Consider the following 26,567-nt stretch of genomic DNA (forward strand, 5'->3'; position numbering starts at 1 on the left):
TGTCTGGGGGCCCTTCTCTTGCTTTGGTCTCACCATTGTCTTTGTTTCTTTTTTGCGTTGTTTAGGCTTGCTTCGCTTTCCATTTAATTGCTTGTTTGTGCTTGTACAATCTCATACCTATAGATACGCATAGAGTTGCACACACTTGTACACACATGCCTATATATTATTCGTGATGATATGTAGGTATCTAGTTATATACTTCCACGTGTGTGTGTACATATATGTGTATATATATACATATAGATATATATATGTGTGTGTATACATATAGATATGTACACATATACATATTATATATATACATATTATGTATACACATATAGATGTGTATACATATGTATATGTATATAATATGTATATGTGTACATATCTATATGTATACACACACATATATATATCTATATGTATATATATACACATATATGTACACACACACGTGGAAGTATATAACTAGATACCTACATATCATCACGAATAATATATAGGCATGTGTGTACAAGTGTGTGCAACTCTAACTCTATGTGTGTACAATCTCATACCTATAGATACGCATAGAGTTGCACACACTTGTACACACATGCCTATATATTATTCGTGATGATATGTAGGTATCTAGTTATATACTTCCACGTGTGTGTGTACATATATGTGTATATATATACATATAGATATATATATGTGTGTGTATACATATAGATATGTATACATATATATAATATATACATATGTATATGTATATAATATGTATATGTGTATATACACACATATACTTGTTCTAAATTAAGTATATAATTCCTTATATATTATATTCTTTATAAGTGTAAGTATTATATTCTTTATAAGTGTAAGTTTTAAATACAGAATATAGCCTCGTGCATAATATAAAAATACTCAAATAAGAAAATTTAATAATTACTTAACCATAAGTAATTGCCCAATCTACTTTACAATCTTCTTACGCTAGTTTAATTATGTATAAGAATTAACTAAACAAATAATTAATGGAAAAAAAATTCGAAAACGGTCTTTGTGTCAGTTTGAACAGCCGAACGATTTGCAAACTTTGGTGGCTAACAATAGATAAACAATAGATAAGACAAGTGGACAAGTCAAGAAGAACAGCCAAAATGATATTCACTATGTAATGTGGACCTGTTGCATTGATTGCTAAAATTCAAAATAATGCTAACAAGTCAAAAAGGGCGAAAGACAAAAAAACATAGGCCACTTGTTATTGAAGTTCACACCAGATCCTTTGATTATTCCTCCGGGCTCCATTACCAACCTGCCTTCAAATTTTCTACAAATCTTGCCCAATTAGATAGTTTGCCTGGCCCGGACGAATTACATTCGTTGACCCATAATATTCAATGAGGGATCTGAGGAATCTCTTAGATGAGCTTCAGAAGCAGCTAAAGAACGGACTTACTCCATTGGTTTCCTATAATATAAGGAAACTCTGTTCTTGAATCTTCTGCATTCTCTCTATCTCTACTATGATACGGATTCCTTCGTTTATTTGAAACCCCGTCTACAAGTGAACTGATGGCTACTGAGAGCTGCCCGCCAAGTGGACTCAATGGAAAATATTATGCTGGTCTTAATGGCGAGTGCACGAGACAGAGTAGCTTTTTTCAAGGCCATGCAGTGCTTAATCAAGGCGTCGGGTACTCTGTGATTCTGGGGTTTGGCGCCTTCTTTGCTGTTTTCACTTCATTCCTGGTATGCATTATTTGGGAGCCGGATAAACTGTTTTTTTTTTTGTGCCTAATTCTTTTGCCTCGCACCGTTTCATGTCCATACGACTCTGCAACTGATGGCTTTTAACTTCCTTTAGTCTAGTATTGTCTGGAGGACCTGTCAAATTATGTTTGCTTAAAACATCTTTCTTGATAACTGCAATTTTGTAATATTCAATCTATATGCACTTCTGCACGTCTATACATATACGAACGAGCATACACAAACCTGGAAAAAGATAAACGAGGTAAAAGCCACATGTGGCAGAATTGGACGTCTATAGGAAGCTATAAAACTTTAGAGCTGTGGATATGGTCCATTATTCAAAATTTGAACATGGGGTCATCCTCAGAGTAACCACGTTTCTTTTTATGGATTCCTTGGACCCCCGGTAGACTGATTTCAGTCGAAGAGATATCAATCGAAATGTCGTCTAGCGGTAAATTGAAAACCCGATCACTGTGCTTACCCTGTTTCGCATTGTAATACGCCAATGATAACTGTGCATACCCAAGTAGGTATGCTTCGCATGTTAATAGAGCAATTAAAGTGTAATTTGTACAATGGAGTTTACTAAACTCTAAACGCGGTGAATTTTGCATTTGGATATTTGAAACTCCAGTCTCATAGACTGCTAAAATCGAGTGGGCATAACTGAAGAAATCTGCAAAAATGAACAGGACAAAAGGCTACGAATATCCCAAAAAAGGTTGAAAAAAACAAGAAACAAAGGCAGTGTTTATTTGAACTTCACATAAATGCTACCCTACCAACTTGTTTCGGAGTAAAAGAGTGTCTACTAAATAAGTACAACTAAAATACAGAAGTTCTTATCTTGCTTTTAGCGCATAATCTTTTTGCCTGGTTCGTTCCAGCTGAATCTCCAAATGGGAAAGAATTATTAGACAAATTGATTAACAAAAACCTTTTAGGCTAGAGAAAATTCGTGCAAGTTGATTTGACTTTAAAGACAAGAGGCTGCTATTAACAACTCATACTTACCAATAGAAAGATTATCGCAGTCCTTGCAAAGTTAAACTCAAGGCTAAGGAATATGTTGAACCAACAAAAAAAACAGCGATTTACCACTGCCCTCCGTGTTCTAGTTTCCTATAATGGAATATGGCATCGATTCTTCAAGTTTTCCTAATTGGCCTTACAACTTCTGCAACTGTTCTATGGACAAAGCTCTTCTTATCCCCTTTTGTGTCCTTATGAAATCGTATGGGCGATCTTCAAGCTTTACAGTGCTATGCAACAAAGGCACTTGTAATTTTCTATTTTGAGAGAGCAAAAGGTATATGGTATAAATATTCATACCATATGTCACAAAGTCAATACTGATTTGCTAGTTTGAGAGAGCATAAGGTACATTATATGAATATATATACAATAAGTCACAAAGTCAATACTGATTTGTTTGAAAGAGCATAAGGTACATGGTATAAAATTATTAATATTTAGTATTTACTCAATCTCAGCACCGAAAGTACTCTCTCTAAATACACAATTTTTTGTAAATACCAAAATTGATGCCCAAGACTTATTGTCCTATGCAACAAAGTCGCAATTAATTTGCTAGACAGAGAAAGAACAAGGTATATGACGTAAAAACTTACTCAATTCTAGCACTGAAAGTAAGCTTTTTCAAATACAGAATTTTTTTGCGAATACCAAATGTATGAAGATTTGTGATATATCTTGATTTCAAATTTAGGTGTGGTTAGAATGGCGCTATGTTGGATCTCGACATACATCTGAATGGTTTAATACAGCTGGTAGAAATGTCAAAACAGGGCTCATAGCGAGTGTGATTGTATCCCAGGTAGTTCTAGAGCATTTATTTCATTTTCTTGATTCTGTGGTGCTTATGTCTACTTTCAGCTTTTCTTAATCTTGAAAGAAAATTTGGTGTAGTGGACAAGCTCTGCAACTATTTACAGAGTTCCAATGTTGCTTGGGAATATGGAGTCAGTGGGCCTTTTTGGTATGCAAGCGGTGCCACAATTCAGGTATTGTAATCAATCTTGCATCAAATTCCTTAATATGCAAAACACAAAATTCCGTTGCTTTACTATATAAAGTCAGACTTCCAAGTTTAGAAAAAATGAATTATACCACTATGAATTATAAGAGATCCGTTAATATACTGCATTAAGAATCATTTTCTTGTTCGACCTCACTAAAATAACTCTGAATGAATTGAAAAATAGGTTCTCTTATTTGGAATCATAGCTATTGAGATCAAAAGAAAGGCTCCATATGCACACACAGTTTGTGAGATTGTACGTGCTAGGTATGTGAGCCATTTTTGAGATATTTCAAACACCTTAGATAGTTAACATGCAATATAGACATGTTCCAACATTGATTATCATCTAATCACATACAGACATATGTGATTTGGACTGTATATGACTTTCTAACCAAAACTTGCACCGGTAATGTACAGATGGGGCTTTGCTGCACACGTTGTCTTCCTTGCATTTTGTTTTCTGACAAACATCATTGTGACAGCAATGCCACTGCTGGGCGGTTCTGCTGTTGTAAATGCTCTGACTGGTGTAAACATATATGCTGCTAGCTTCCTGATTCCACTTGGGGTTGTTGTTTATACAATTGCAGGCGGACTGAAAGCTACATTCTTAGCTAGCTATATATATTCAGTTATCGATATGCATTTCAACTAGATTGATTATGTGCATTGGCCATTGTCATACATGTCTCACTTTATTTTTTAGAAACCTTTCAATCTCTATAATTATCTTTACTAAAAGAGATTTATTATTCAGTACTTGGTAAAATGATAGGTGGATACCACGTGACCTCAGTCATTTTTTTGATTTAGTTCTCTTCTATAACATAAAGTGAAGTATATTTCCCCTGAAAAAGAGTGCAGGCAGAATAAGTAATAACAAGTTTGCCTCCAAAATTAACTTGGAATTTCCTCTCGGTAATACTTCAAAATCAACCAGCCCTTATTTTGACATTGAAAATGTGACGAATTGCAATTAAAACTATCATTAAAATCAACAAAGATGAATTCAATAACCTGTATAATATAGCATACTTTAAAAGTTTGAAATCAGATTCAAAATGATTAGATACGGATCTATGACAAAAAATCAGTATGACTCACTTTTACATGTCATATCAATTACCAATTCAAATACTTTTCTCAAATATTATGATGTAGAAAGTTTACAGACCCCACCTTCTCAAATCTTATGTTGTACAAAGTTTACAGACCTCTGACAATGCTATTGTTGTAAACATAACTTAACCAATGAAGAGAATGCCAATAATCACAACCAATCTGATAGAGTATTTGAATACCACAAACTTGTCAACCATCTCAAGTTATGGATGCCAGGAGTTTTCATTTGTACACTTTAGAGCAATGTGTCTAATTTGTAATACAATTTTCTATTGCAAGCCTTAGTGCATATTGAGGTAGATGGTATGATGCTGAAACTAATTTCACGATTAGATTTGCTTGAGCTAAATCAGAGACTAATTGGAATACCCTTCCATTCTAAGTGCCAATTTAAGCATGGTTAAGGAGTGTGCTCATCAACTTGTCTTAAATTGCCTAGAGAAAAATGGGTTTCTAGTGATATGGTAACCATCAGAATAAGTTTACTTGGTTGACAATTGCTCCTCGGGCCGTGCAAGTTAAATTTTGTTTTTATAATGAAAAGGAGGCCTTTATCTGTGTAAGTTCCTTAAGTACATTATAAGGTGTCCTTATTTTGAGTCATGCTACATTGAACCGATGAAGAAGAGCATTAATGGCTATGTTCGACACACTAATAAAATGACAGTTAGGATATATGTGATTCAAATAGATACCATAGTCTTGTTAAGGATTTGACAAGTTTCCTGAAAATGAATGAGTTTTGAGGTTTCTCTTTAATAATTAATAATTATCCTAAGCAATAGAATTCTTTGGCTAGAAATTTCTATTTTGCAACTTGTATTTGTCTAATAGACATTTATGTACTTTCACAGAGCCATATATATTTTTAATTGATGAAGGTAACCAAGGGGGCCATTCCCTTACATAGTATAAAATATAGAGCGCCACAGTAAAACTACCAAAAACAACACCTATTCTAGCTTTCATGGGAATATACTACAGGGGCTATTTGTGTCTCCTACTCCTATCTTGTATCATTATGCTACATCTGTCTATTATTCACTTGTTTGATAGCATAACAGAAACATCTTACTGCATAGATTCAAGCCTTCTTAACAATCTTGATGTGCTTATGTCTGTCTTGAGGAAGCTTTTGTTGCACTTGGCTTGGTGACAAATCAGATCTATATTCATCCTAGCCTCCCAGATCACAAAGGGAATCCAGTGGCCATTAACATGAGAGTTGCTTTGTGGCCAGGCTCTTCCATCTGGATGGAATCCAAGGCCAACTATTGTTCATTGCAAGAATCCACACATCCCTCAATGCCAACAAGACCACACAAGGGCTAACATCATTCTCTTGACTCCCTGAATCTCTTCCCTCGCATCTAATAGTATGATCATAAACATTGATATAATACAGTGTTTACACAGAATCTCCAAGGATCATTTGAATGGCATGTATCATTATCCCTGCCTTTAGCTTGAGGACCTCCATTAGCCTTCTGATCTTTCCTAGAAAAGCCTTTTTCTTTCTTTTGGCTTTCATAGATAGTTGTGTCTTTAGTTCTGAGACTCGACTATAGTGCCTTAGGACCTAAAATTTTGGCTTGAACTTGGGACTTAGCAAAAAAAAAAACACCTTATAATTATACAAAATAAATTAATGCATCTAGACAAAATAGAAGCCTAATTTGGCTATCAATTTGTTATAATCAAAATATTACACATCATATGATCCTTTAACTCTCAACAAATGATGTTTTTTTGACTTAAAACTCCACTTGAGCATGTTTTTGGATAGGTTATCTGAACACGAGACTTGGAGTTTTTATATCTAGGCTTGATTGAATACCAGGCAAGACCCAAAGAGACTTGTTGCTACTCAGTCGCTACTCACACAAAAACTCATGAGTTTGGCAAGCATTGACAAGTACTAGGTGAATCTGCAGACTATGGTTGTGTCAATCTTGTAAAACATAATGGGGATTTTGTCTTCCCCAAGCACATATAATGAGGGCAGTTCATTATGACAAATGAGGTTTGTAGTAACTCTTTTGTACTCCTCATAACTCTCCATTATGTTTGATAATCCTTCACTCCCACACAATCATGATCTCTGACTTATCAGCCATGCCCTTGTCACAAAGTAACATGTACAAGACAATCTTCAGTTCCAAGAGCTCATTTTCCATATCTATAGCCCTGTTCGCTGGACAGTTTGCCATTTCATTGCCTTCTTTGTATATGTGTGAAACGCAAAAGTCTTCGACTTGGCTTTAGGATCTCCTAGATTGGTGTGATCTATTTTTCCAATTTCTGGTGTGAAGTATCCTTCCTTTGAATAGCATTTACTCTGTGAATCTGCTTGGAGGTAGTCTCTCTTAAAGTTATATTTCCTGTAGAATGTCACTCCTTGCAAGGTTGCTTGGAATTCAGCTTCATCATTGATGCTTTTAGGGAGTTTCACAGCACCTAACACCAGAATTTTTCCCTTCTCATCCCTAAGCACACATCCTGTACTTGATAGATCTTGATTGCCATAGCAAGCATAATTGAAATTCAATTTCCATTGAGCATCCACTCTAGCATTTGGAGCCATATCAACTTGCTGATCCCCATAAATGGGGGTTGCAGAACCATAATTGTTCTTATTCTTAGATTTTGATTATTTTCATTTTCAATAAACATAATATATTTAGTTAAAAGGTATATCCACCAAAAGATATGTTTTATTTTCTTTCTATGATCTCCCTCAGATGTCATGTGAATAGGAGATCTAAAAGTAAATCAGGTCTCAGTCCCCACCTCCTGGAACAGGCGGAGATGACAGATTGTGTTGCGCTATGAAATATTGTTGTCTGCAATGTATCACAAACAACAATTCACAGTTTATGGCTTACCCTGTCAATGTTTTATTGATTTCCATATCCATCTTTACAGGACCAATCCCCTTTCTAACAAAAATTTGCCTCAATAGTTGTAATTATCTTCCCCGATTAATCTTTCCTCAATATGTAGGCTCCAGTTATGAGAATAAAATTTAAATATCTAATCTAGTAGCATCTCAAGATGAATATCCTTAATGTGTTTGAGGTAGATAAGGCTAATAATTCAGTTACAAAGTGAATCTTTTCCTTCTCTTACTCTTGTAGAAAGGTTTATGTGCCTTTCTGAATGGGACGTTGTTTCACTTTGAGAAAAACTTCTGTGAGGAGTAAAAATTCAGATGAATAAGAACAAGTCATAAATAAAACCCAGATAAGAAATAGAGGATAGTATGCAGTCCAAGTTAATAAAACTCTTGATTTCCTGCATACAAAATCAATTTTTTCCATTGTATTCCTCTCCATACCAATACCATTTGCACTGCAGTTTATAAGCATGTCAATACATTCTTTTTTCACTTGCAGTTCAGAGGTGGTACTGATACTAACAAGTTGCACTTTGTATAGGGCAGTTCACATAGTTTTGGTGATATTTGTATATTTAGTGTATACATCAAGTACTGAGCTGGGGAGTCCAAAGATTGTGTATGAAAAAATTCTTATGGTTGCAAGCAAAACAAGAAACTGCACAGAACCATTGTCAGATGATGGGCAGGCATGTGTCCTGTAAGTGGGAATCATGGAGGTTCTTACCTCACCATGTTGAGTTCTGGGGGCCTTGTTTTTGGCATCATGAATGTTGTTGGCAACTTTGGTACCGTCTTTGTGGACAATGTAAGAATTTGATCCTTGAAATTTCACACTTCAGCATAATTGAAAGCTTCTGAAGTTTATCTTTTAATCTGGAGCATTTTGGAAAGTATTGTTTTCTGTGAGTAGGAATTGTCATAGCGGGATATATTAACTGTTGTATGCAATTTGGAGTCATCTGATTTTTTTCTCTGCTTTATAGAATGTGAAAGATTATATTGTTACTGTCCAAAATAGGAAACACAATTGCAGGACATCTTAACTTTTCAGTATCTGTGTTGGGTTTGGGAAAGTTATGCTGATGATTTGAATGTAAACTGGTTTTATTTTTTAGCCTAAAATTTTCAGGATGGTCTAAATTTTGCAGGGATATTGGGTCAGTGCCATAGCAGCACGGCCATCCTCCACCCACAAAGGTTACTTGCTAGGAGGTCTTGTTTGGTTTGCGGTTCCATTTTCACTGGCAACATCCTTGGGCCTTGGTGCTTTAGCTCTTGATCTTCCATTGACAGCAAGTGAGGCTAGCCGTGGACTGGTACCACCTGCAACAGCAATAGCTCTTATGGGAAAGGGTGGTGCTGTATTGCTTCTTACAATGTTATTCATGTAATGTACCAATCTCTGCTTTCCTTTCTCTGTTGAAACTAATTTTGGAGGGATTATCTTATTCATTCAGAAAGAAGAAAAATGAAATTCGTTGCATTATTTTCTTGAAACTACAATATTCTTTTAAACTGGCAATTGGAAAATTTATTTATGAACAGGGTCGAAAGGAAAAGAAAGAAATTTTTTATGGGACATGTTTAACTGCTCCAAATACCAAAAAAATATGTATATCATTTTCTTCAAGGACAGAACGTATTTGTGAAACAGTTATGCTTTATTTTTGTCAATGAATGGCATGTTACTTTTACTTTCTGTGTGATACCTCTTAAAAAGCTTTCCCCTTATACAGGTATATGTTAAGGATTACATATCATTTTAGGTCCCATTCAAGACAGCATTACAAGTTTGGAATGTATGTTATAACAACATTGAAGATTGTTTGAAAGATCTATAACAGTGACCAATTCAATAATTTCACTTAGTTAATTGTGCCTTACATAGTTGTAGTTGAACAATGTTGAGGTCTGGTTGACTCCTCTCACTTGTTGCACTTCCAAATATCGTCTTGACTCTTGTTAGAAGCATTGGGTTTTCATTTTCACAGTCCATTAAAAACTAAGATACCGATTCTCTCCCATAAACCCAAGGTGCTGTTGCTGGTGCGTTAGGATGTGCCGGTGCTTTTGGATGCTGGACTGGTGCTCTCTAGAAGCATGCCAAGCATCTGTGGATGCACTCAGGATGCTTCCAAGAGTGCCCAGACAACATTCGGGTGCATCTAGAGAGCACCCCTGACTTTTTCAATGCCCAGTCACATAAGTGACTTTAAAAAGCATGTATTAATTGATAATTTTAATTCTATAAAAAGCATGTGTTAATTGATAATTTTAATTCTATTTTTGCTCCTAAACCCTAAAATGGCCCTAAAAGAGGCCATTCATTGCTCATTCTTCTCATTTTGTTTGCAGCTGGGCCCTCTTCTTATTTCAATTTGAACTGTCAATGGTGAAGTATCATGCTATGGAATGGTTTATTTTTGTGTATATATATATATATATGGACGCATCCAAATGCATCCAAAATTCCCAAAAAAATAATTTGCGCATCAGCATCAGAAACAGCATTGGTAGATTAAAAATGAAAGTTTGAAGCTTTTGATAAAACTGCGCAGAAGTTTTCTGCATTGAAATTTCAGATCACATGCCAGGATTTTTCATCAGAATTAGATAGGCAAAGAGTGTGATCTCGTCTTGAAGAAGGATCATAAAGTGTGATCCAAAATATCAATGCAAACAACTGCTAAAAAGTTTTACCTATATGCTCTAACATTTTACTGACTTTTATTTCAAATTGTAGTTGATATTTCAAGAGATCTGATAAATTTTGTGTCCTTAATTTACTCATATCCAATGAAAATACTTGCATTAAATGGCATGGAATCTGAAAATTTTCAACAAATTAACAGAAAAGGTTAATTCATCACCTCAATTAGTAATTCCTATGGGTGAGCACGTAGGAGAGATATGGAACTGATATGGATTGAATAAGTGTATGTTTTCTAATCTAACCTTTACCTTATTACATTTTTTAAAAGACATGGAACGCTTGAGATTTATTTAGGTGAGAAGTATCCGCTACTTCTGTTCTTTACCTATATTCATGTTTTTGTAAGGCTGTCTTTCGTATCCTAAGTACAAGGTTTGGCTATTTATTGTCATTAGACTTTTATGCTATATCTTCAAGGGTTATTTTGCATGCACCCACAAGAACAACTAGATCAATCAAGCACTCCCACTATTGTTTTTCTTTCTGTAAAGATAAAATAACATAAATTTTATAATGCCCAATGAAAGACCACTAAGGGTCAAAGGGACTGCCAAGTACAACAATGGGGCCAGCTTGCAAAAGGGACACCAAGTGGTGTCCAAAGAAGAAGATAACAACAGTTGAAAACAAAAGTAGAAAGAAAGAGTTGAAGGAAAGAGAGAACCCTCCCAAATCCACCTAAGTGTTCTGAACAAACGTGAAGAACCTCTGAACCAAAGGATAATCAATAGGGCCAGTCCGAGCCCTAGGTTGCCTTGGAGTGATCTTGGGAGAGGCAGACTGCGGCTGATAGGAGACTATTTTGGACCTCTCAAATTTGGAAAAAGGGGTGGTGCCAAATGACCTCTTGGTACCGCACTCAAAGTGACTGCAAAGAAGTAATAAGATGATAGGACGTGGACATTGCAAGATGTTGGTACTGGAGTGTGTGGTCTCGAATCCTAAGCACTTCCTGAAAGTATAGGGAAACACAACTCTAGTTCGTATATCTAAAGAAAGTAGAGATTGAATGCACCTCCTTGAAAGAGGTAGTAGAACCTCCCTATGATCTCATAGTATAGAGGACAACGAAAGATGAAGTGCTCCTTAGACTCAACCTCTTCAATGTTGTAAAGATGACAAATCCTTTGCTCTTTGTCCATAAGGTGATCATTCTTGTACCAAAGCCTATGTGAATTTTCCCTGAAGGAGCCAAGGGAGATCTTGAGGGAATAAGACCAATAGAGGGATGGGTAGGAAGAATGGACAATGAGTTCATACTTCAACTACAAAAATTGCTCTGTGTAAAAGGCCATCTTAGAGAGAAGACCCCTGTGGGGGTTAACCCACATAGTATGAATGAATTGCCTATAAATTTCATCTTTGATGTACCTAATCAACTCCTGGTAGGGAGGAGGAAGATTGGGAGTACATCAAGTGGGTACTGAAAGTGGGGGAGATGGTTCATCTCAATCCTAATAGAAACAAGAAGGGAGGAAGTCTCAAAAAACCAATTTTGAGCACAACTAGAAGGGGGAGAAGGGGCAGCAATAAGTTTTGAAGAACAATAGGCCAGGTACAAGTATTTGTGATGACCCTTAGTCAAATTGAAAAAGCCCCAAAAGCTTTGAAGGTACAAACTATATTGAAGATGGCTTAAAGCCTAAAGGGACGTGCACCAAACTCTACAAGAATGATGTTGTGTAGGATGGATTTCTTGTGTCGAAGGAGGAGAATTGAAACCTGCTCCGATGGAATCCCAATCAAAGTCCAACAAAGGACCCCACACAACTAAACCATATAAGACAGTACGTTTGATAAGTATATCCATAAGTGTCATCTTGTATAGATTGTCCTAAAAATGGTGTCGAAAAGATTGTTGCTTGAGGAGGGCCAACAAACCATAACCCTTAATGATCTATGGTGATAGGGCGGGTCTCATGGTAAGTAAGGGCCAAAACAAATTGACCCCTAGATTTGTGTAAGAGGACAAAATTTCCACTTCCAAACCCTTGAAGAAGAAATGAATGTGAGAGGTCTTAAGAGCATTGAAGACCATCACCTTGGTCTTCCCCAAATTAACTATCAAATGTCGTAATTGGAAAATTGATGTGAGACTGTCCAATTGTCTCTATAAACCCTCCGAGGAGAAAGCTAGAAGAACAATATCATCTACGAAAAGAAGAATAGAGATCATAACTTAGTGAAGAAGACACCCATCCTTGGGAACGGTATGGTGTTGAAGATACCCCTTATGCTTGTTAGTGTAAATACTGAAAAGGGTAGAAGATAGGGGGTAGCCCTTCTTAACTTCAATAGTGCTCTTGATTAAGTCAAAGAACCTAAAAGGGGTCTCGAGATGGCCTAAAACCATCTCGCAGAGTCTCATGATAGCTACCAGAAGAGTCTCAGAAATACCAATATCTTGAAGTGTGCGAAAGAGGGTCATCCCAGGGACAGAGTCAAAAGCTTTGTAAAAGTTTGCAAAGCAACAATACACCTTCGAGGAGCGATGACGGGCCTCCTCAATAATGCCCCGGAGGATCAAGATGTGATCCATGGTTTGACAATTCTTTTTGAAATTAGAATGCCCCTTGGCATAGATATGATGGTGATCCAAATCCCGAAAGAAGAATATGAAGAGTCATGGCATACAAGTTGGAGATGTGCCCAATTATAAAGAAAAAGAGAAACCTTTTATTAGCTTTCAAAAATAAAAACTGGTGGCTATCTACCTGCCTTATATCTAGAGAGATTTGAACAAATCAGAATTCTCATAGTATCCTTGTCCATGGACTTTCTACATTCACAAGAACATCTCCTTCACATGTAACCCATGTTTCTCCAATCTTTGGGATGGGGGGATGTGGGCAATCTGTTCCAGGAACAAGAAAATAATCCCTAAATTTTGGGACAATCTTACATATAAAGTAGATATGGAAGAGGTTGTTAAGTGGAAAATTGAAAAGTTCTCGAACCAGAGTTTTGACATATGGAAGCTACAATTCACTCTCTGGATTAGAGGGAAAGTTGAAGAAGTTTGAGAAAAAATTTCCAATGAGGATCAGGATGTCTTGGACAAGGTCCTCTCCTTTTAATGTTTTTTTAATGTTGCAACAAAAAAGACAACAAAAGATGTGTGGTCAACTGTGTGGCTATTAAGAGGGTATTAAAAAATGATGCCAACATCACTTTTTATTAGCTTTCTTTTGAAAGCTTCCCATGTTCCAACAAACTTAGCATCACTTTTTTGTTGATGTTTACCTCTAGATTTCAAGTTACCTGTTTGAGAATTGGATCGCATAGCCTATAACCAAATTGTTTTTCCTCATAATCAATGAAAACTACACCATTTTGACTTTGATTCAAGCTTTGGTTTTTTCACATGGAATGCAAATGAATGTTCCACACTCAAACACCTAGAAGTAATTGTAAGAAATTATGTGTCCCTGGCATTTTTCTTCTGTAATTACAAAGCCCAACTGAGAAAACGGAAACCAATTGATTAATTACATTGTTGTGTTGACATCCTTTGCCCAAAAGTCTTTTCCCAAACCCATAGTCAAAAGCATGCTTCATGCTCTGTCCAAAATAGTACCATTCATCCTCTCAGATGCACTGTTTTCTTACGGTGTAAAGGGAGCAATTTTATTCCTTTTAATGCCATTTTATGCACAAAATTGAACAAACTCCAAAGAAAATTGCCCTCCATTGTTTTTAAGCATTTAATTTTATTGTCCATCTAATATTCTACAAGTGCTATAAAAAATTCAAATTCGCTAAACACTTGGTGTGCAATCATCTAGAAAAGTAACAAAAAAATTAGATGCACTAATTGATGTAATCTCCATATGGCCAAGAACATTTGAGTGTTGGAGCTGCAATGGTCAAGTCTTCTTATCATGTGCTTTTTTAGAGGATCTGATCCTTTGTTTGTTGTAGTTACAATGCATTTCAAACCTGGAATTTTTCTTATTTTATGCAAAATCTCAAGCTAAGCATGTTGTGCCAAATCTTTGAGCTATTGTCAGCAACTACCATTGCAGCTCCCACTTCAGCGTGATTCACTAGCACTTACAAAGTGCCTGGTTTATTGCCTCTTGAGATCACCAAGGCTCCTTTTGTCACCTTCGACATGCTTGACTATAAAAAGATGCTACAACCTTGAGCATCTATTTGTCCCACAGAAATCAAGTTCTCTTTGAGTCGAGTATTGTGTTTAACATCCCATAATAGCAAATTATTTCCATTTTTTTATTTTAATAAAACATCTTCTTTGCCAACAATGTCACAAGGTTCATCATCGCCAAGATAAATCTTACCAAAGTTACCTCTTGATAGTTTTTAAAGAAGTTTTGGCATGATGTGGCATTGAAAGAAGCTCTATAAGTCTAGAGTTAAAACTTCAATGAAAAGGTGATGCCAAGTTTGTTGGAACATGGGAAGCTTGCAAAAGAATATGTTCCATTTGATGATATTAAAAATAAAATAGTTGCATTTAACCTACAGAATCATACCCTCTTGCATCCACAAGAAGGAAATCCCATGCAATCTTCAACTCTGCAATGACTATTGGATGAACTGCCACCTTAGACTCGCAACCCTCACAAAATGGCCTCCAAATCTTCAAGACACTCAACAACAGGATCATCCCATGTGTGCATCTAAGCAGATAAATACACAAGATAATCAGAAGATTCAAATTCCTTATTGAAGAGGTCTACAAGGGAGTGCTGAGCACAGTAAAAATATGATGATTTTATTCATCATTTATCAATTTTCAAATGAGCTAAGCCCACTACTTTTGAAGAAGCATGCTACGCCTCAGATTCAAACACTGGATGGAAGCATGAAAGATGAGGTGGGTTCCTTGATGGAAAACTACACTTGGGATTTGGTACCTCTTCCACCTCACCAGAAAGCTTTAAGAATAGGTGTTTATAGTTTTTACAGAGTGAAGGAAGAAGATGGTGGGGAGAAGAGGTACAGGGCCCAGATTGGAGGTGAAAGATTATGATCTGCAGAAGGGTGTAGATTTCTCAGATATTTTTGTAGTGAAAATTGGTTCCATGGCAATGTTGGGATTAGCTGTTATTTACGATCTATAACTGGAGCAGCTTAATGTAAAAATCACATTTCTACATGGTGATCTGCAAGAAGAGTTATATATGCAACAACCCAAAGGTTTCACGAAAGGACACGAATCTAGTTTGCTGGTTGAAAATGAAGCTTGTCTGCACTGGAAAAAGCTCTGCAACAATGGTACCTCAAGTTCGATTCCTTCATGACTGAGCAAAATTTCTTCAATTGGAATCTGATATGTGTTTATTACAAAGTTCTGGAGAATGGTGAAACTGAATCTGTGTAGTTGTTATATGTTGATGATATACTAATGACTGGAACTAGCATAAATGTCGTTAGCAAGATGAAAGACCAATTGGCTAACAAGTTTTAATGAAAGATTTAGTAGCTGAAAAGAAAATTCTTTGAACGGCCATTATAAGAGATAGGTAGGAACGTGAATTAAGATTGTCACAAGAGAAGTATATTGATAATGTTTTGGACAGATTTCATATGAAGGTTGCCAAGCCAGTTTGTTCTTTAGCTGATCATTTCAAGTTATTCTTTGAAATGTGTCCTCAGACACAAGAACAAACAGAATACACGAAAGGAGTACCTTACTCTTCTGCTATTGGGAGTCTTATGTATGCAATGGTTTGTAGAAGACCCAGCATTGCTCATGCAGTGGGAGTGGTTAGTACGTGCAAAACTCCAGTAAGATTCACTGGGAAGCACTGAAGTGGATTTGAAATATTTGAAGGGTACTTGACATCATGTTTTTACATTTAGAGGAAAAGAGACTCAGCTACAAGGTCTTGTGGATTCCAATCTGGCTGGTATGGACAAAAGAGAATCCACCACTGGTTATTATTTTCTCATTTGTATGGGCAGCGATCAGTTGTGTTTCTAAATTGCAAAAAGGGGTAGCATTGTCTATTACCGACACATAATACATTGTTTTCACTAAATATGCTAAGAAAATGTTATGGTAACAGTATTCATTGGATGAATTGGGGAGCAAACGACAAATTTTCACTCTGTTCAGCGACAGCAATATTGTTATACATCTGGCTATAAATACAACTTTTCACGATAGAATAAAGCACATAGAGCTGGAATCTCAATTTTTTAGGAGTGTTCTTGAAGAGGGCAAGTAGAAGTTGTAAAAGGTGCATACTAGTATGAATCTTGCTTATGCACATATGAATGTAGTCACAAAAGAGAAGCTTGACTTTTGCAGAGCTTCTCTTGGCCTTGTCCCAATGTGACAATAAGCCTAGAAATGTAGGGATATCTTTGCATGTGATTATTTTGCAACAGTAGCTGTACTTAAAGTGGGAAATTGTTGAGGACCATTTCTCTCCTCCACTCTCTTCAAATTCTTCACACTATCTCTTCATTTGTTTTATAGACTTGAATTATTTTTTTCTATAAAATGTAATGAGAATGTAACTTTGTGAGCTATTATAACTAAGATAATAAAAACAGAGTTTGCCCTGCTTGAAAGATACCCAACCGTCTTATATACTGAATTCTGATTTTTGTTGGGAATTTCTCTGAGTTTTTGAAATTTTTGTGGTTTTTGCAAAATTTGTTTCTTTTCTTGCTTTTTTCAAGGGTTTCAGATTGTTTTTTGCTTTGTTTGAGATAATAGAATGCAATGCTTAAATTCTAACAAAATACTGAAAAGAAAACTAATAGAAATTAACTCACAGAAGAGCATAAAATCTGACTAATTTTTTTATTAAAATATCTCCTACATACCCGTACTAGTTATAATCAGCAACAATTTTTTATATGTTTGGTCTAGCAGTTTTGATCTCTCCTAGCCATCCCAATCTGCTGATGCCAGTCCACAAATAAATCTGAATTTTTAATGCTGCCTGTTGCTGCCCAGTACTCACGGCCAGCTAGAAAAAAGTGTGATTTTTTCTGTAGCTGTGTTGGTTCCCAAAACTGCGGATTGGAATCCTACGAGCCTTGCCTGCTCGATGCTGGGATATCGAACTAGTTAAGGCCAACTTGACGGGATCAATTAATGTGATCTAAATCCCCTGCGCTTCCGGCTCTGCAAGACCGAGGCGGGTGCACCTAATCTTGGATGAAACACTTAGATCCAAGACACTTAAAACAGATCAATTAGAGCACACACAATAAATATTTTCCAAATGGCAAGAAATATAGGAAAACTTTAAACTTGAGATTTATGAACTGAGAACAAAAGTAAATGATGGAGACAACGTTTTGAAATGCAATATATGAATATATTAATTTCTCAAAGGTAAGAATTCAAGCAATTGCCAGTATATGGATTATGAATTAGGAGCAAAAGACCAGTGCCTAATTAGATGGGCAATAGAGTCAAAAATTATCAACTGAAACGTACAACTTTATGAAATATAATATATCCAAATTATAGGTAATTTTAATATTCATACGTGAAGGATCAATTATTTAAATGCAATTTTAAATAAGTCTAAAATGCACTTTAACTCTTACAGAGACAAATTAGACATAAATATGGAAACAAATAAAATATTTCACAATATTTATGCTTATCGAATTTAAAATGCGATAATGATCCCGTCCACTTATCCTGAATATTAAAATATTTATAAAAAATAGATAAAAGACATTTATAAAGGACACAATTAATAACAAGTTAAATTCTAATGCAAATATATTAAATAAATTCTTCTCACAGATTTTGCCGGAAAATTAAAACTATATGTAGACATTCCTCGTGGATGACCAATCTACAAGATCGAATGAGATTTACTCAAAAATCCACAATCCAGTTGCTTGGTTCAATCACTCTTCTGCCGATGACAAAATAATATATCGTAAGACAGGCTAAAAAAAAAGTTCAAGTATGGAAAGACGAATGTTCTGTCTCTCGTGTTTTACATCTCAAATATTTATAAATGCCAAAAGGTGCGTGAAGAAGAGACAAATCCTTTCACCACACCTAATCCCAATTACTAACATAAATGAATAAGTGAATATGATTTTTAATAACTTCCTATCGATTACATAACTGTATGACTAAGCATACAAAATAGGTTCCCCAAGCGGTGACTCATCCATGCGATAATAATCTGATATTCACGCCTTTGAATAGCGATTGATTTGCCATAGACGATGTGCGCTCCCGTGACCAGTACTTGCTATAGTTGGAAAACCTGTTCCAAGCGCTAATGATCAGGTTTTCATCTTTCTGCTGAAGGTGATCTTTATTAAAGCGGTTCCTGATGATGAGTCTTCTTTACTAAACATAAAATGCGATAGAAGCTAAGCACATCCAGGATCTGCTGGTGCAAAGGAAAATCCACAAACATTATTATGGAATCCTGGCGGCTCTCCTGGAATTCCTTGCTGCGTGACGCCAGAGGTGATGATGTGATTCCTTCAATCCCGTGGGCATTTGAGTGGGGGCAGTACACAGATGGGGTGAATTGTGCGGAACTCCTCTTTGTCACTCGAAGCTTCTTGCTTGCACCAAAAAACCAGAAGCTTAATCAGATATAAAACAATCAAAACTACAGCCCCTCTCCTCGCGCCGAGTCATGCAGTCTATGCAAATAGCGATTGTGGATTAGCAGGTCTTCATTCCTCAGTATTCACAGGTGTGCCCTGCCTTCGCGATGGCTCCCATTTAACCTGCGATCTCTGCACACAACGATACAAATAAAAAACGTGGAGAAACTCTAAAATATTTTAAATGGAAAGAAATCTAGAAAACGAAAGGAAAAGGGATTGAGAAAGTCAGTTTCATGATACACCAAACAGGTGTAACTCTTCGAGTCCTGGGAGATTTCCAACTGCGCATGTGACTGCTTCAGGCATCACTTCACACCTTTATAAATCTAATTTTCTGAACATTCCTCTATCCGAGAATGCTCAAGATGGTCACTGTGAACTTTTACACTATCCCGTAATGCACTAGGCTCATTTTACTGTCCGCAACAGAGACTGAAAATATGATGATTGGATTTTCTAATAACAATAAGAAATTTGTTCTTATTACTGGAAATATTGTCATTATTTGCTCGGTTAAGCATAGTTATTGTGCTATATTCGGAGCCTCTATATCTGAAGAAAATGCTCTCAGGCCCAACCAATAGATACAATCCCTTTCCAATTGCCCACTCTGTGTATCAAGAAGCAAGTTTGTTTGCATCTTCAGACAGCAGTCAGGTTGATATAAATTCACTCTCTTCCGACTCTCAAACCATTACACTGTCCTTCTCGCTATTAACGAATTGCTGCTGAATAGTATTGGGCATAATACAGAAGTTAACACATAGGGGAGCACAGTGGCACAATTATGTTGCTCTACTTCAAAACTTGATGTTATTGAATCTGCTACTTGAATGGACTATTTGCTCACAGCTTCAGCTTCTATTATTAGGAATAATCATGTGAACATCCCTTCCTCAGCAACCATGAATTTATTAACAATTCAGAAATATGTATCCTCCATTAATCTAAGAGCAGTGCTGTATGCATGTTTATTATTTTAAACAAAATCTGGTCCTCACTGCTCTATTACTTCAGCAAGATATAGAGATGATCCATCCCATCATAAACTCCTGAATGAAGATATAAAATTTTCAGGTTCCATCAAGCTGTACGGCCCAGTTCTGGATGCCTATGATGTGCTGAAAATGTTGTCCATCCTCTGATCTGTAATATGAGAACTAAGATATGCGATTAACAAATTTTATTCAATGGAATTCTTCATAAAAATCTATGCCACTTTTGACTACCAATCTGATTTGTGATGAGACCTGTCATTAGGAGAGTTGGGTTTTCCTCTAACTCCCTATTCTCCCAAGAGTTTTAATTTCTAGAACACATATCTACTGTTTAAACCCTTTCCAGAGCTCAAACTCCAAAATGCTGATGTAAAAATAATAACTAGGATACTGAAAATGGCTGCCCCAATGTTACTTTATTCTCTTCAAACCCTATTTGTACCCCTTTAGGTTTTTCTCTTATTTTATGAAGTTTATTTTAAAATAAATAATCTCCTCAAGAGATCGATCCACAGGGAATTATTCTCATTAACCAAAGTCCGGGGTGATGACTGGATGCAATAGTACAACTTGAAGTCTCCTAAAATTTAGGAGTCCGACTCAAATTGATGATAAACACCCCTAAGCCACTCTCCTATGCTCCATGGCCCTTTAAGTGGTCAAACAGTCAACTCCCTAAAAATAGGAACTGCAACCAGAACCTCCAGAATGATCCCTGAGGTCCCCTGATGCATTTTGGTCAACTCCTAGTCAATCCTAAAAAACAGGAACCCCTCCTGAAATCTAGGAAACCACCTCAAACTGTCTAGAATGGCTTATAAATTTCCTATGTAGCTCCACAAGCCTCAGTATGGGTTCCCTTTCCACCCCATTGGCCCTTTAAGTGGTCAAACAGTCAACTCCCTAAAAATAGGAACTGCAACCAGAACCTCCAGAATGATCCCTGAGGTCCCCTGATGCATTTTGGTCAACTCCTAGTCAATCCTAAAAAATAGGAACCCCTCCTGAAATCTAGGAAACCATCTCAAACTGTCTAGAATGGCTTATAAATTTCCTATGTAGCTCCACAAGCCTCAGTATGGGTTCCCTTTCCACCCCATTGGCCCTTTAAGTGGTCAAACAGTCAACTCCCTAAAAATAGGAACTGCAACCAGAACCTCCAGAATGATCCCTGAGGTCCCCTGATGCATTTTGGTCAACTCCTAGTCAATCCTAAAAACTAGGAACCCCTCCTGAAATCTAGGAAACTGTCTAGAATGGCTTATAAATTTCCTATGTAGCTCCACAAGCCTCAGTATGGGTTCCCTTTCCACTCCATTGGTCTACAAGAATCCGATGATAGGCCAATCCTTGCTCAATTGCCTGTCACCCAAGAAGGGGTTATTACACTTCTTTTCCAGTGGATGTGGCCATTTACAGTGAAGCATATAAATATAGTGTTGTGTGTCTATTTTCTATGCAACTGTTATTTGTTTGAATATGAGTTTGTATTTCTTTTCTTGCTCTGAGTTCTCAACAATAATGATCATGAATATTCACTTTAGGCAGCCATTCAGCCATAGATGACTTTTCTTTTGGGGTTTTCATTGAAGGCATTGTGGAAGGCATTTTTGCCAACTCATGAGGCTGGCCAAACCAAGTATAGGAATGTTGAATTTCAAACTTTTCAAGTGAATAGAAGGATACAGTTAGTAATAAGTATAATACTAAAGTGAAAAAAAATCCTTTACTAAGAATTTTCCACTTGAGCAAACTGCTTGTTATTAGAAACTTGGATCAGGTGTCATTATAACTACTACAAGCAAAGAAAAAATTCACTAGGAATGACTGCAAAACCACTAGAGTTGTTGGTGAGAGGGGGTGGAAAAAAGAGGAGGGGGAGGAGTGACCTGAGCTATTCACCCTCTAGCCTTTTTCTTAATTGGGCTTGGTTTTTAAATTTGTAATGCCTTTAAATGTCCTCCTTTATTTAGCTTGTAGTTGTTATTATTATTATATGATGTAACACAGACTTTTAACTACAAGCAGTTTAAAAGAGGGCTAGTTAAGGATTTAATCCTATGATGATACTTTTAGTATGTGTTAGGGGCATGTTAGTAATCACACTTAAATAACAGTTGGGCTAGCCCTCTTTTCATACTTTTCCTAGTTAAAGTTGTGTTACATAAATAAGAACTACAAGCTACACAACATGACTGCAAAACTGCTGGCATGTTAATAGTGGGGGGAAAGAGACCAAGTAATGAATACTTCTATGTCATAAATAGAAGCTATTGATTTATGCTAGTACGAGAGAAATTAATAGAAAAGAGGGTCCATTGATCCCGGTTTAATGGTAAGGTGGAGCAATTGCCATTATCATGACCTGGGTTCAAGCCTTAGCAATGTTATAGCGGTTGTGATAACATAGGCCACAAGGATGAGGCTGGATGGTAAGACTTTGATGGAAACCCCTTGGACATGGCAAGGTGCTCAAAGATTGATGGTCCATTCCCTGCATTTAGATGATGAGCGAGTGAAATTTAGCTACTAAAATAAAGAAAATAAAAGAAATTAGGAGGGTGTCTGACAATTTAGTTACTTTTAAAAAAGGAAACAAACACAGAAGACTTCTGTCGGACTGTGGTCTTGTGGTCAGATAGAACACTCGATGCCATGATGACCCAGGCTCAAAACCTGGTGAGCATAGATGTCTTGATCTCAGGTAGGCTGAGGAGGTGGATAATGATTGCAAAGGATAGTTGGAGGGTGGACTTCAAAAAGGAAATAGACAACAGACAGAGAGGCTCAACAAGTCCATAGAATTATACAATAAACAGCATTTAGAATAACATGGCAAAATATTGCCAACGAGTGGATGGCCATCTTTGTTAAAAATAGAGAGCACAGAAAGAGAGATTCAAATAGTCCATGGAAACCTACAATGAACTATGCATTGAATTGTTTTCCCTTTTAGGATCCACTTCTATTGTTGTAAAATCAATGGGTCATTGCACTCAATTTTAAAGTCATACTTAATTTTTGTTTTGATAGGTGATGGGCCAAAGCCTAAATTATTTATTGTTAAGTTTAGTTATTATTATGTGTTAAGCTCAAATAGATTTGATCCCAGAACCTCCCAGATAGGAAGCTCACAATTTGCCAATGTGTTGTAGGCTCTTGCCTTTGAAGTCATACTCAATTAATGTCAAGGTGACATGTTGGTTTCACCATTAACAAAAAAATATATTTATTTAGAATTCAATTCAAAGCTCTTTAGCAAGAATTAGAAAGAAGATGAATGAAACAACACATTTTTTTAATTAATCTCAGCTACGCTTATGATTTTACATGTTCTATGGTTTTAAACTTTTCTCAGAACACTAGATATCTGAATTCCATGTTACGCAATGCAGGGCAGTGACATCTGCTGGTTCCTCGGAGCTCATTGCAGTGTCTTCACTATGCACATATGACATTTACCGAACCTATGTCAATCCTAGAGCCAATGGGAAGCAGATCCTCAAAGTCTCCAGGGCAGTGGTTCTCGTGTTTGGATGCCTCATGGGTGTCCTGGCAGTGGTACTGAACAAGGCAGGAATCTCTTTGGGATGGATGTACTTAGCCATGGGAGTGCTAATTGGTTCAGCTGTAATGCCCATAGCTTTCCTACTCCTGTGGAGAAAAGCCAACGCAGTGGGAGCAATAGCAGGAACAATAGGAGGCTGTATATTGGGAATAACTACATGGCTCTCGGTGACAAGTATAGAATATGGAAGGGTAAATCTTGACACAACAGGAAGGAATGCACCCATGCTTGTTGGGAACCTGGTGTCGATACTAACAGGCGGTTTAATTCACGCAGTCTGCAGTTTTTTTAGGCCCCAAAACTATGATTGGGAATCAACCAAATGCATTACCATGGTGGAGATGGATAAGACAAACTCACCTGCTGAAGAATTCAAGGAGGAAAGGCTGAGGAGAGCCAAAATATGGATTGTCAAGTGGGGTCTGGGATTCACCGCTGTAATTGTGGTTTTATGGCCAATTCTTTCACTCCCAGCTAAGGTTTTCAGCTCTGGCTACTTCACATTCTGGGCTGTTATATCTATTGCTTGGGGCAGTATTGCTTACCTGGTCATTATCATACTTCCTTTGATTGAAAGCAGAGAGACTATTGGCATGGTGCTGTTGGGCATGCTTACAAATGATACTGTTGTGGAAAGGCTCGACGAAATAAATTCCAGACTCACGGCACTTATGCAAGCAATGCCTGAAGCGGAGAGACTGTATTTGCTTGATAAGGGAAGGATTAAGAAAGAAGAAGCGATGGACGCAACGAATGACGACAATGCAAATCCAAACCATGTATGAATATCTGAAAGCAATGTCTATTTAAATAATGTATTTTATTAGGCACTGTCCAGTTACAGTAAGGAGGGTTTTGTGGAATAAGTATTTTATTTCATGTACTCGATTAATTAAAATGTTCCTTTTCTCTTTTGGAGTGCAATGAATGAATGTGATTTTAATGACCTCTACTAGACCACTTTTTTTTCAATTTCCAACCTTGTCATATGAATCTTAATCAAGAAGTCCGCAGTTTGCTTGATCTTGTCAACCTCAAACTTGATCATATCAACCTCAAACAAACTATGCATATTGACCGCCTTTTGTATAAAATCATAGTATATTGGGATGTGAAGAGAAAATGTCATGCTATTTCAATAGCTCCCATCTTACAAAACACACATATCCTCTCCCCCAAACCTCCTTGGTCCTCTTCCATCTGCCTATCTCACATATGAGGTGATGGGATCTAGTCCTCAAATGAGCCAATAACAACCTTGCCTTATACGCTTTCTCGTCGTGGTGCTTTATTGGGTTGAATACTTTAATTTAATAAGTCTTTTTTCTGCTAATTTTATTATTCCACATAGCGCTTTGAAACTTTTCCCTAACAAGCTTTTTTATGCCCACATTATCATTGGACACTCCAGCACCTTGATGTTCCATTTATCCATCCATTTAATGTTTTGCTTCATCCATGTTTTCTTCCTATGGTTAAGAGATGCTTCTTTCACAACTTTTGGCCATCGATGATCATGCATTTTTTCTATCCTTTTTAAGTAGCTAATTCACTGAATTAATGTTGAAGCCTCTAACGGAAAAGTTTCGGCTTTTGACATAAGAATTTCATAGGGAACATAGGATTTGACTTTGAGATTGCTTGTGATTAAGTGTTTTTGAATTCTCTCTATTTGTCTCCATCCACAATTTGATATGCTGCCCCCCCACACCTCAACCAAAAAGAAACACCAATGTGACCAAAAAATCAAAGAGAGTCTTAGTTTCCCAATTCCATAGTTCCGCTATCCTACATCTATTCTAAAGCAGAAATGAAGCTTTCCAATCCTCTTGAATCATTTTTGTTCTACATGTCTCCCAATTAAGTTTATGATGAAAGTCAATCCCAAGGTGATGAATAGAATTGTGAAAGTAGCATTTATCTATGCTGAATAAATTTTTTTCTGATATTCGTGCATTCTTAAAATAAGTTCTCTAATATACTTGTTTGGTTGACCTAGAAGAGGAGTCAGATTCTGTGTCAATTGAAATAGGAATTGGAATAAGTTTATTTATTTTATTTTAATAATTTAAATTTTTTTAGTTTGGTAATATTCTAAATAAACAAGATTTTTTATTTATAAAAACTAACTTCTTTTATTAATTGTTTAAAAGTCAAATTATTTTATGTGATAGAATATGGAAAATTGAGGCAGCGATATATGAGCGAACTTTAGCAGAAAGGTAGCTAATCCTTTTTTCGGCTCCAGATTCTTTTCTGTGTTTTCCTGGCCGGCGAAGGTGGCATCGTCGGAGGGGAAGGTGGTCGATAGCGGTGGATAGCTAGATGTTCCCGTGCGTATGACGATTACTGGTGGTATCCCTATCCCATCTTCATTTAATGCGCAGGTTTTGTCAAATCCTCCTTTGGGCTCTTCGACACCTCTTGTACCCCCTTCATCCGCCTCCAGCTTTGCCAACATTAATGGCGATCCAACTGCGGCTTCCAACACTGCCTTCAAAGCCAAGACTTTCTCTGAGGCGGTTACCCATTCGGTTGGAAACATCGATGCCAACGCTAGGTTTGTTGTCGTTGGTTTTGTACACAATGAGGTTGCCCATGACGGTAAGTGTCCTCTGGCTTCCTCGGTTTTATTTTCTTTGACTCCTAACTCATAGATGATTGCCAAAATTGTTAGAGAAAAGAATAGGCTTAAAGACACTGCAATTTTCTTTGCTGCGGTTGAAATTGATAAGTGCCCTCCTCGCAAGTTTTTGGATGACTAGTTTCATAACTTCTGGAATATTAAATTAGGGTATCATATTTCATTTTGCAGACAAATACAAAGAGGTTTATTTGTTGTATTTTTTGGTAATTAGAAAGCCCAAAAAGAAGTTCTAAAAAAAATATTGGGCAGTAGGATCAACCTC

The 26,567-nt window shown here is 36.7% G+C and overlaps 1 long non-coding RNA gene and 1 pseudogene across 2 annotated transcripts; one reads left to right on the top strand and one right to left on the bottom strand.

The window, feature by feature from the left end:
* Window positions 1-1,231: 1,231 nt before the first annotated feature.
* Window positions 1,232-24,569, top strand: LOC149557106 (urea-proton symporter DUR3-like; annotated as a pseudogene). Its single transcript, XR_016364839.1, has 8 exons — window positions 1,232-1,725; window positions 3,461-3,568; window positions 3,661-3,755; window positions 3,957-4,039; window positions 4,196-4,420; window positions 8,338-8,604; window positions 8,948-9,186; window positions 23,486-24,569. The product of XR_016364839.1 is annotated as an urea-proton symporter DUR3-like (transcript).
* On the bottom strand, window positions 17,270-24,156 carry LOC149557107 (uncharacterized). The gene is made up of 3 exons (XR_016364840.1): window positions 24,019-24,156; window positions 18,255-19,221; window positions 17,270-17,676 (listed from the first exon to the last, which is right to left on the bottom strand). It is a non-coding gene; the product is annotated as an uncharacterized LOC149557107 (long non-coding RNA).
* Window positions 24,570-26,567: the final 1,998 nt, after the last annotated feature.

The sequence above is a fragment of the Cupressus sempervirens genome, chromosome 5, assembly GCF_028749045.1.
Source record: "Cupressus sempervirens isolate cs-2001-9-10 chromosome 5, ASM2874904v1, whole genome shotgun sequence".
In the NCBI taxonomy this organism is placed as follows: domain Eukaryota; kingdom Viridiplantae; phylum Streptophyta; class Pinopsida; order Cupressales; family Cupressaceae; genus Cupressus; species Cupressus sempervirens.